Source organism: Tursiops truncatus, chromosome 15 (assembly GCF_011762595.2).
Source record: "Tursiops truncatus isolate mTurTru1 chromosome 15, mTurTru1.mat.Y, whole genome shotgun sequence".
Classification (NCBI taxonomy): domain Eukaryota; kingdom Metazoa; phylum Chordata; class Mammalia; order Artiodactyla; family Delphinidae; genus Tursiops; species Tursiops truncatus.
In genome coordinates, this window is record NC_047048.1 from 58,440,817 (window position 1) to 58,448,824 (window position 8,008).

Sequence of the window (8,008 nt, forward strand, 5' to 3'; positions counted from 1 at the left end):
AGTCCCTGCATCCTGGCTCAGCTATGGAATTGCTGTGTGACCTTGGGCAAGAACTTCGCCTCTCTGTGCTCCAGTTTCTATCCTCCAATGGCTGTAGAACCCTGGCTGTACCACTGGCTGGCTGGGTTACTGTGGGAAAGCTGAGCCCTCCAGGACTCAGTTTGTCCTATCTGCCACGTGGCCTGCACACCTAGATGAACGGGATAACTCCAGATCTCGGGAAGTTTCTTTCTTGTCTTTCTCCCACCCTGTCCCCCATTTCTCCGCTCAGAGGAGGAGCCGCGCCACCACGCTGGGGCTGGCCATTTGAGGCTTCTGGAAGTGTACATACAAGCCTTATTGGCGTGTCTCTCTGTGCTGGGCAGGACCAGGATCCGGGTTTTTTTTGTTTGTTTGTTTTTTGCAATACGCGGGCCTCTCACTGTTGTGGCCTCTCCCGTTGCGGAGCACAGGCTCCGGACACGCAGGCTTAGCGGCCATGGCTCACGGGCCCAGCCACTCTGCGGCATGTGGGATCTTCCCGGACCGGGGCACGAACCCGTGTCCCCTGCATTGGCAGGCGGACTCTCAACCACTGCGCCACCAGGGAAGCCCAGGATCCGGTTTTTGATATGCTTTCTCACCATCCTCTGCCCAGGAAGCAGAGCAGGCCTCCGTGTCCACTGATTGGCTTTGATGTGACATGGACAGCACAGAGCAGCGTTGACTGACCGCTGTGCAGGAGTGAGCCTCCTGTCATCAGAGGGAGTTTGCTCAAAACCTGAGGAGTGGGAAAGAACTGCGGCTTACATCACATCTCACCTTCAAAGCCTCACCCTATTCTGAGAGTAGCCTCCTGCTGCCTTCATGCACCCAGAGGACTTCCCTGGCGGTTATGTACACGCCACCCTCTGTCATCACGCTGCCTTCCCTCTCCTGCTCCCCTCTTTTTGCTCCCCCATCTTGTGGACTGCCGCAGGAACCCCCAAATCTTCTCTTCCTGTTATACAGAAAAATTGATCTGTTCCCAGTTTCGATAGGGGCAGTTGTGGGGGCTTGGATGCCCCCATAATCTCCATCAACTCCCCCCAAACCATCCCATATAAACAAGGTCACCCCCAAAGAAATCTTAAGAATATTTTGTGCTTTTTAAGCACAATTTTTAAAATAAGCCCCTTCCAACCTGCCTCCCCCAAGCTGCATTTCGCCAAGCTTCTGCTGTCAAATTTTCCCACACGAGTTCATCAAAGGGCTCAGAGGGCAGAGGGCCTTCCACTGAAAAGTTATTTCCTTCCGTGGCGGGCTGCTGGGAGCAGAAAGGCGCATTTCCCCATGTTACTCGTGTATTTTAATTAATCCTCACTAAAATCTGCCGGATGGGAAATACTATTCCAGTTTTGCAGAAGAGGAACCTGGCTCCTGGCTGGATTGGAAGGCCTGTCTGGCATGACAACCCCAGGCTCTGGGGTGTCAGATGTCTTTCTTCTCTTCAGCCCCCTCACGCCAGGTGGGTCCCCACTGGGCTCAGTGCAGCACCACCTCACCCCCAAGACAGAGCTGCTCCCTCTGCCCCTGCACAGGTGACCACAGCTGCCTGGCAGACACCCCAGACAGAGGCCTGAGGTGGTCCTTAGGGTCATGCTCCATATTATTTCCCAGGCTCTGCCCTCCAGGCATGTGAGTAGGCGCTTCCTGTCCCCTTGTGACCGAGTGGGGTCATATGTCCAGCCCTGGCCGATGAGGTGTGAGGAGAAGTGACTTGTGTCACATCAGGCTGGAGCGTTCAGTTGCCAGGTGGAGACCCTCTTCCTCCGCTGTGGCTTCGCACAGCCTTTGAGGTGGTGGCTGCTCCATGGCCTGGGCCCTGGGGGGAGCCCCGCCAGCCCTCCATAGACATGCAGGTGCCTGGGAAGTAACTTCATGTTGGGAGCCGCTAAGACTTGGGTTATTTGTTATTATTGTAGTACGACCTCGCCTACCTTGACTAGTACGGATCTCTGGAAAGGAAAACCAAGATGGAGCTGAGAAATGGCGTGGAGGACGTTCTGTCTCTGGAGACCTGTTTCGTATTCTTTTATGGGATGGCCCATCAGCTGAAGCCACAGAGGAGACGGAGGAGAGGCTCAGGAAAACAAAGGTTCTTCTACACACAGGTCCTAGAGACAGGAGGCATGTGTGCCACATGTGGAAAAACCCAGGGTGCTCAGGAGGGGCAGGGGAGAATGCTTAGGCCACAGCCTTTATTGGGGTTTCCATGGGAAAGACAAGACAGGGCAGGGTGAACAGTTTGGGCTAGACTGGTCTGAATAATTATAGTGGGCTTTGGGCTGTAGGGGTCTTTAGCTGCTGGGCCCCTGGCCCTGGGGTGTTTAAGGCAGAGGAGTATGGCCTCCTGGGGTGCACAGCCTGGTGGAGGTCTGGCTCAGCATGTGTGATGCCAAAAGCCCGGGCTGGATACCTCTGGTGTCTCGGCCCAGCAGGGACCAGGTGACGCTGAGGTGGCCCTTTGTTGGACCTTAGCACATCTTGACATGAGTGATCGAGATTGCTTGTTGCCTATGCAGTACCCACGCTTCTGTTGTCCTCTGTAACAGAGCCCCAGTATTATCTGGCAACATGCCCAGCCTCGCATGCCACTGCGTGGCCACGTGATTAGATTCTTGCCGCCTAAGTAAGTTGAAGTCCACTTGGACTTCTTGGTGGGCTTCCTACAGGAGCTGACTCAGCTGGAGGTCCTTCTGCCTCCTCCTTCCTGCTACTAGAAACATAGCCCCAGCAGCTGTCTTGGGTGGTACAGGTGGTTGACGGTGAGTGTGAAAATTGTGAAGACTGGGAAGAAGTTTCAATATCTAATGAAGGTGTCATAAAATCTCCTATAAAAATTGACTGTCCAGGAAGATGGGCCACAATTCCCATGCGGCTTTTGTACCCAGCTAGCCAAGCCCTACTGTATCAAGTAAGTCACAGAAGGGGCTGGAAGAGATATCTCTGGGTGGGCTGAAGGCACTGGGGACATTTCTCCAGCCCTGGAGGAGGGCAGTTCTTTGGCAGAGCATCTCAAACAGCTGGAGAAGCAGGGCTTTGATCGTATATTCTAGGGCTCTCTTCACCTTCCTTCTCCTGCCCAAGTTGCACCAGGGCCCCCGCACTCCCACCCCACAGCCTCCCGCAGAAGCTGGCTCTCTGCCAGGCTAAGGTAGTGGGTGGGGTGTTCCCAGCTGGCTCTCCAAGCCACCTTCAGAAGAGCAGCCGGGCCTCCCCAGGAAATGGGGCAGAGAGTAAGTGAGAGAAGGCCGGTGTGGGGAGACCTCAGACCTACAATGACTGCTTCCTGATCTAGACAAATCCCTCCCCGCAACTTAGGTTCCCCATCTATAAAATGGGATAATAGTACTCACCCTGCCTCCCTCCCAGGGATGCTGAGGGGTCAGCCTGCTGAGCTAGGAGGCGCGCAGGAGGCGGGTGAAAGGCAGGTGTGCAGTCTGGAGGGGTGGGGGGCTGGTCCCAGTCACAGGAAGCAGAAAGCAATGACGTATGTCCTGGTGGTCCCCAGCCCTGGCTCAGGTGTCTGATGGACCCAGGCTCGATAGCGTCACCTGTCACTCACGCAGCTTATGATCCTGGGCCTGAGCTTTCTCATCTGTGAACTGGGCATTATTTCTGTAGCTAAAGATTGAAGCTGACAGATGTGAAGCACTCGGCACAGTGCCTGGTGCATGGCCGCCCTCAGCAACTGCTGGGTCTTTGACCGCCCGTTCCTGGTCTCAGCTGGACATCTGCATTCTTACTGGATGCCCTGTTTTCAAGCCACCTTCCCATGTCTGGTGAATTCCCCACCTAATGACACTTCCGACAGAGCAGCCTCAATTTACCAGCACGCTTTGTAGAAGGGCTGAGCACAGGACCCAGACTCCCCCAGTCACACCCCCCAGCACAGAGCTCTGAGGGAATCCATGGCCGAAGAGGCGGGGGCCACACAGACCCTTTGGCAGTGCCTACATCCAGTGTCTGGAGTCACCAGGGACAGAGGTTCTGCAGGGACTGGCCAAGATCTGGGTGTCAGTGGGACAGGCTGCCGTGTCAGTGCCTCATGGTGGGGGGCTGAGGGGTGATCTGGCCATGAGACCTCCAGGCTGGGCTCTCTGAGTCTCTCAGAGGTTATGGGCTCCCCAGTAACCTTTAGTAAGTTCCCTTCCTGCTTAAGTAACCCGCAGCCGGTTTCTGTTGATGGGTGATCACAAACCCCAGCTCAGGCCCAAATGCTGACACCTTCCCTACCCCAAGCTGCCCGGTATGTTTAGATGCTCCTCCTGTGCCTTTGGCCAAGAAGCTTGGCTGTAGCAACCAGCTTTCACCAGCAAGTTACAAAGTTAGACCCCGGCCCAGACTAATGAGGGTACTCAGGCACAGCCACATTTACGGGAGAGCAGCATTTGCAAGGGGAAAGAAGACAGATTCTGGGTTCAAATCCCAGGTCCACGGCTTACCACATGTGATCATGGGCCCACAGCATACCTCTCTGAGCCTCAGTTCCTTTATCTGTCACAACTCCCCAATGGTCATTTGTTGTATGTTTTAGGGGTTTAAAGGAGGTGAGGGATGGAAAGCCCCTTGCCTCATGCTTACCTCACTGTAGGCATTGGATCTGAGAAGAAGCTGGGTCAGGAAGGAGCAGGACATCCGTTCTCATGTTATAGTTCACATCTCAATCACCTGGAAAGGTAAGTCAAATGCAGAGCCGGATGCAGCAAGCCTGGCTGTGCCCCTGGGATCTGTATTTTTAGCAAGTGTTCCCTGCCCAGAGGTCTTTGTTGCAGGTGGCTGGGGTCAGTGCACTTGGAGAAATACAGGATCCAAGTCCAAGAACAGAGGAGGGGAGGGAGCAGATAGCTGGGCCACCACAGCAGTGGGGCCTCTGAGGACCTTAGCTTCCCTCTTGCTGGAAGCTTCTACAGTGACCGTCTGAGGGAGGATCCAACCTGGATTTATGTTCCAGAAAGGATACAAGTAATTTCTGTTTGTTTGATCTTTGATCACATTTAGAACAGTAGTGGATACATTTTTCTCACTTGGATAATGCAAAAATCCAATAATGTGCATATTATAATAGTTCAAATTTAGCTGGCTCTTCCCATGAGCCCCGCAGTACTTTGTCTGTGCTAATAAATACAAAGTGAAATCATTCTCCCCATCTCACAGGTGAGGAAACTGAGGCCCAGAGAGGTAAAGTGACCTGCCCAAGGTCACGTGGCCTAAGCATAGGGATTTAAGCCCAGGCAGGCTGGGATTCCACAGCCATACAATATGCCGTGGCCCCTTTAGGATATCACTTTGGGGTACTGTAAGGGCATTATAGGTTGTAGTCTCTGGCAGGTGCCTGTGCTTCCAAGCAAGGGGCTGGGGTCCTGGGCAGGACTAAGTGGGGTGAAGTGTGACGGGGTCAGCCCCCCACCGGGCCTCTGACTCACCAGGGCCCTTGGCCACCACCTGGGAAATCCATGACTCAGCTGCGTGGGGATGGGAAAGGCTCCCGGAGCCCCAGTGGCCCCATTCAGTTCACAGCCAAGGCCTGTTCACACACTCAGGCTGTGTGACCTTGGGCAAGGTGCTCCACTCTCTGAATCTGGGGGCTGCTGGGAACAATGTGAGACCGGGTTCTACCCCATGCCCAGCAGAGTGCCCAGCATGCAGACAGAGCACTTCCTGTTATCATTCAGTGGTACTGATGCAGCTGTGGTGATGTAACCTGGGTTTTCTACGCCATCCCGATTCCATGCAGAGGGTAGAAGTGCACAGCTGGTGCTTCTCTCTGCCCAGCAGCCATTCCCCCTTCTTCCCCAAAAAGCACCCCGATTTTCACTTGAACCGATGACTTTTGTTTCTGTAACTTGTAGCTGGACTCATTCCAAGAGGAAGTTGGAAACTTACATTTATTGGGTGCCAGCCACGTCCTAGGCACTGCACATGATTCATTTAATCCTCAGGACAAGCCTGTAAAGCAGGTACCAACACTCCATTTGTCGATGTGGAAACCGAAGCTCACAGAGGTTTAGTAACTTGTGCAACGTCACAGATCTGGGACACAGATCTGATGCCCCAGCCCAGCCCATATTTTAAATGAGTTAGCCATTACATTTATAACTGAGATTGACTTTTCTAGGAGGGGCATTCATTCACTCAGTAGATACTTACTGAGAGCCTACTATGTGCCAGGCATGATGCTAGGCCCTATGGATAAGAACCCCACAGACAAGTCCCTGCCCTCAGGGAGTGCCCATTCCAGATGGCACAGAGGTTTCATCTCACAGGCCAAATCCAGGTGGCACTAGCTACCTGCAACATTACTGTGAGAGAATTCTGAGCCACCTCTGGGCTCAGCAGGAAGGGGTAAAGTGGCTGATTACTCAGATCTGTGAAGGGTGCTGTTAGAGAGTTTCCAAGTATATGGTCCACATTGGATACCCATGGTTTAGACTTTTGGAGATTGTTCATACAAATGTATAACAAAGCAGAAACATACCCTGGTCAGAGCACAGGTTCCAGTTTTCATTTTGAAAATAGCCACTGTAGATCTAATAACTAGGCCGTACCCTCAAGGAACTTAGGGTCTAATTTGTAGCCTAAGACAGATGAACAATACAAGATGATTACTATGAAAGAACAGAACGGGACAGCACAGTCTGATCCAGACCTCAGAGGCGGGACAGGCCACGTGGATGGGCGTGACAGGGAGACTTCCTGGAAGACGAGCTCAGTGGGTATGGCTAGGTGGAATGGGGGCAGGGGGAAGGCATTCTGGGAGAAGCAGCAGCACAGGCAAAGGTATGGAAGTGTGAGGTGGGAGTAGAGAGGATTGTGGCTTGGCTGGGGTAGAAGCACTGGGGGAACAAGGCTGAAATGGTAATGATGGGGCTGGACCGTGAGTGTCAATGTCAGGCCCGGGAATTCAGTTCTGATCCTCACATTCCCTGCTTCCCCCTCCAGTAGGGAGCCACTGAGGACTTTGGGCAAGGGATGCCAACAAAAAGTACCAAAATGTTCATTGCAACTCTATTTACAATAGCCCAGAGATGGAAACAACCTAAGTGTCCATCATCGGATGAATGGATAAAGAAGATGTGGCACATATATACAATGGAATATTACTCAGCCATAAACAGAAACAAAATCGAGTTATTTGTAGTGAGGTGGATGGACCTAGAGTCTGTCCTACAGAGTGAAGTACGTCAGAAAGAGAGAAAGACAAATACCGTATGCTAACACATATATATGGAATTTAAGAAAAAAAAATGTCATGAAGAATCTAGGGGTAAGACAGGAATAAAGACACAGACCTACTACAGAATGGACTTGAGGATATGGGGAGGGGGAAGGGTAAGCTGTGACAAAGTGAGAGAGAGGCATGGACATATATACACTACCAAATGTAAGGTAGATAGCCAGTGGGAAGCAGCCGCATAGCACAGGGAGATCGTGACCGCCTGGAGGGGTGGGATAGGGAGGGTGGGAGGGAGGGAGATGCAAGAGTGAAGAGATATGGGAACATATGTATATGTATAACTGATTCATTTTGTTATAAAGCAGAAGCTAACACACCATTGTAAAGCAATTATACTCCAATAAAGATGTTAAAAAAATAAAATTAAAATTAAAAAGTGCTTATTGTTGGCTGGAACAGGAGAGAAGTCAGAGGTGGAGGTGGCTGTAACACCAGGGCATGGAGTGAGTGCCCCTGCACGTAGGTGGAGGTGAGGGGATGTGGGTTCTAGTCCCAGATCTGTGCCAATGTGCTGTGCGACCGCAGGCAAGTTCCATACCCTTCTGGAAAAGGCCCCTTTTAGACCTTGGCTGAGTGAACTGAGGTGTGTATGGGGGCAGGGGTGTCACTTGGTTCACTTAGGGTCTCTATTTTCTACTTTTCTTTGGTCTTGAAGACCTGACCTAAGGTGAGTCCATCACTCATGGTTCACCACATGCTTCAGGACCATATGGCTCAGCCCTTGGGTGTGTCCACACCTCAGCTTCAAGT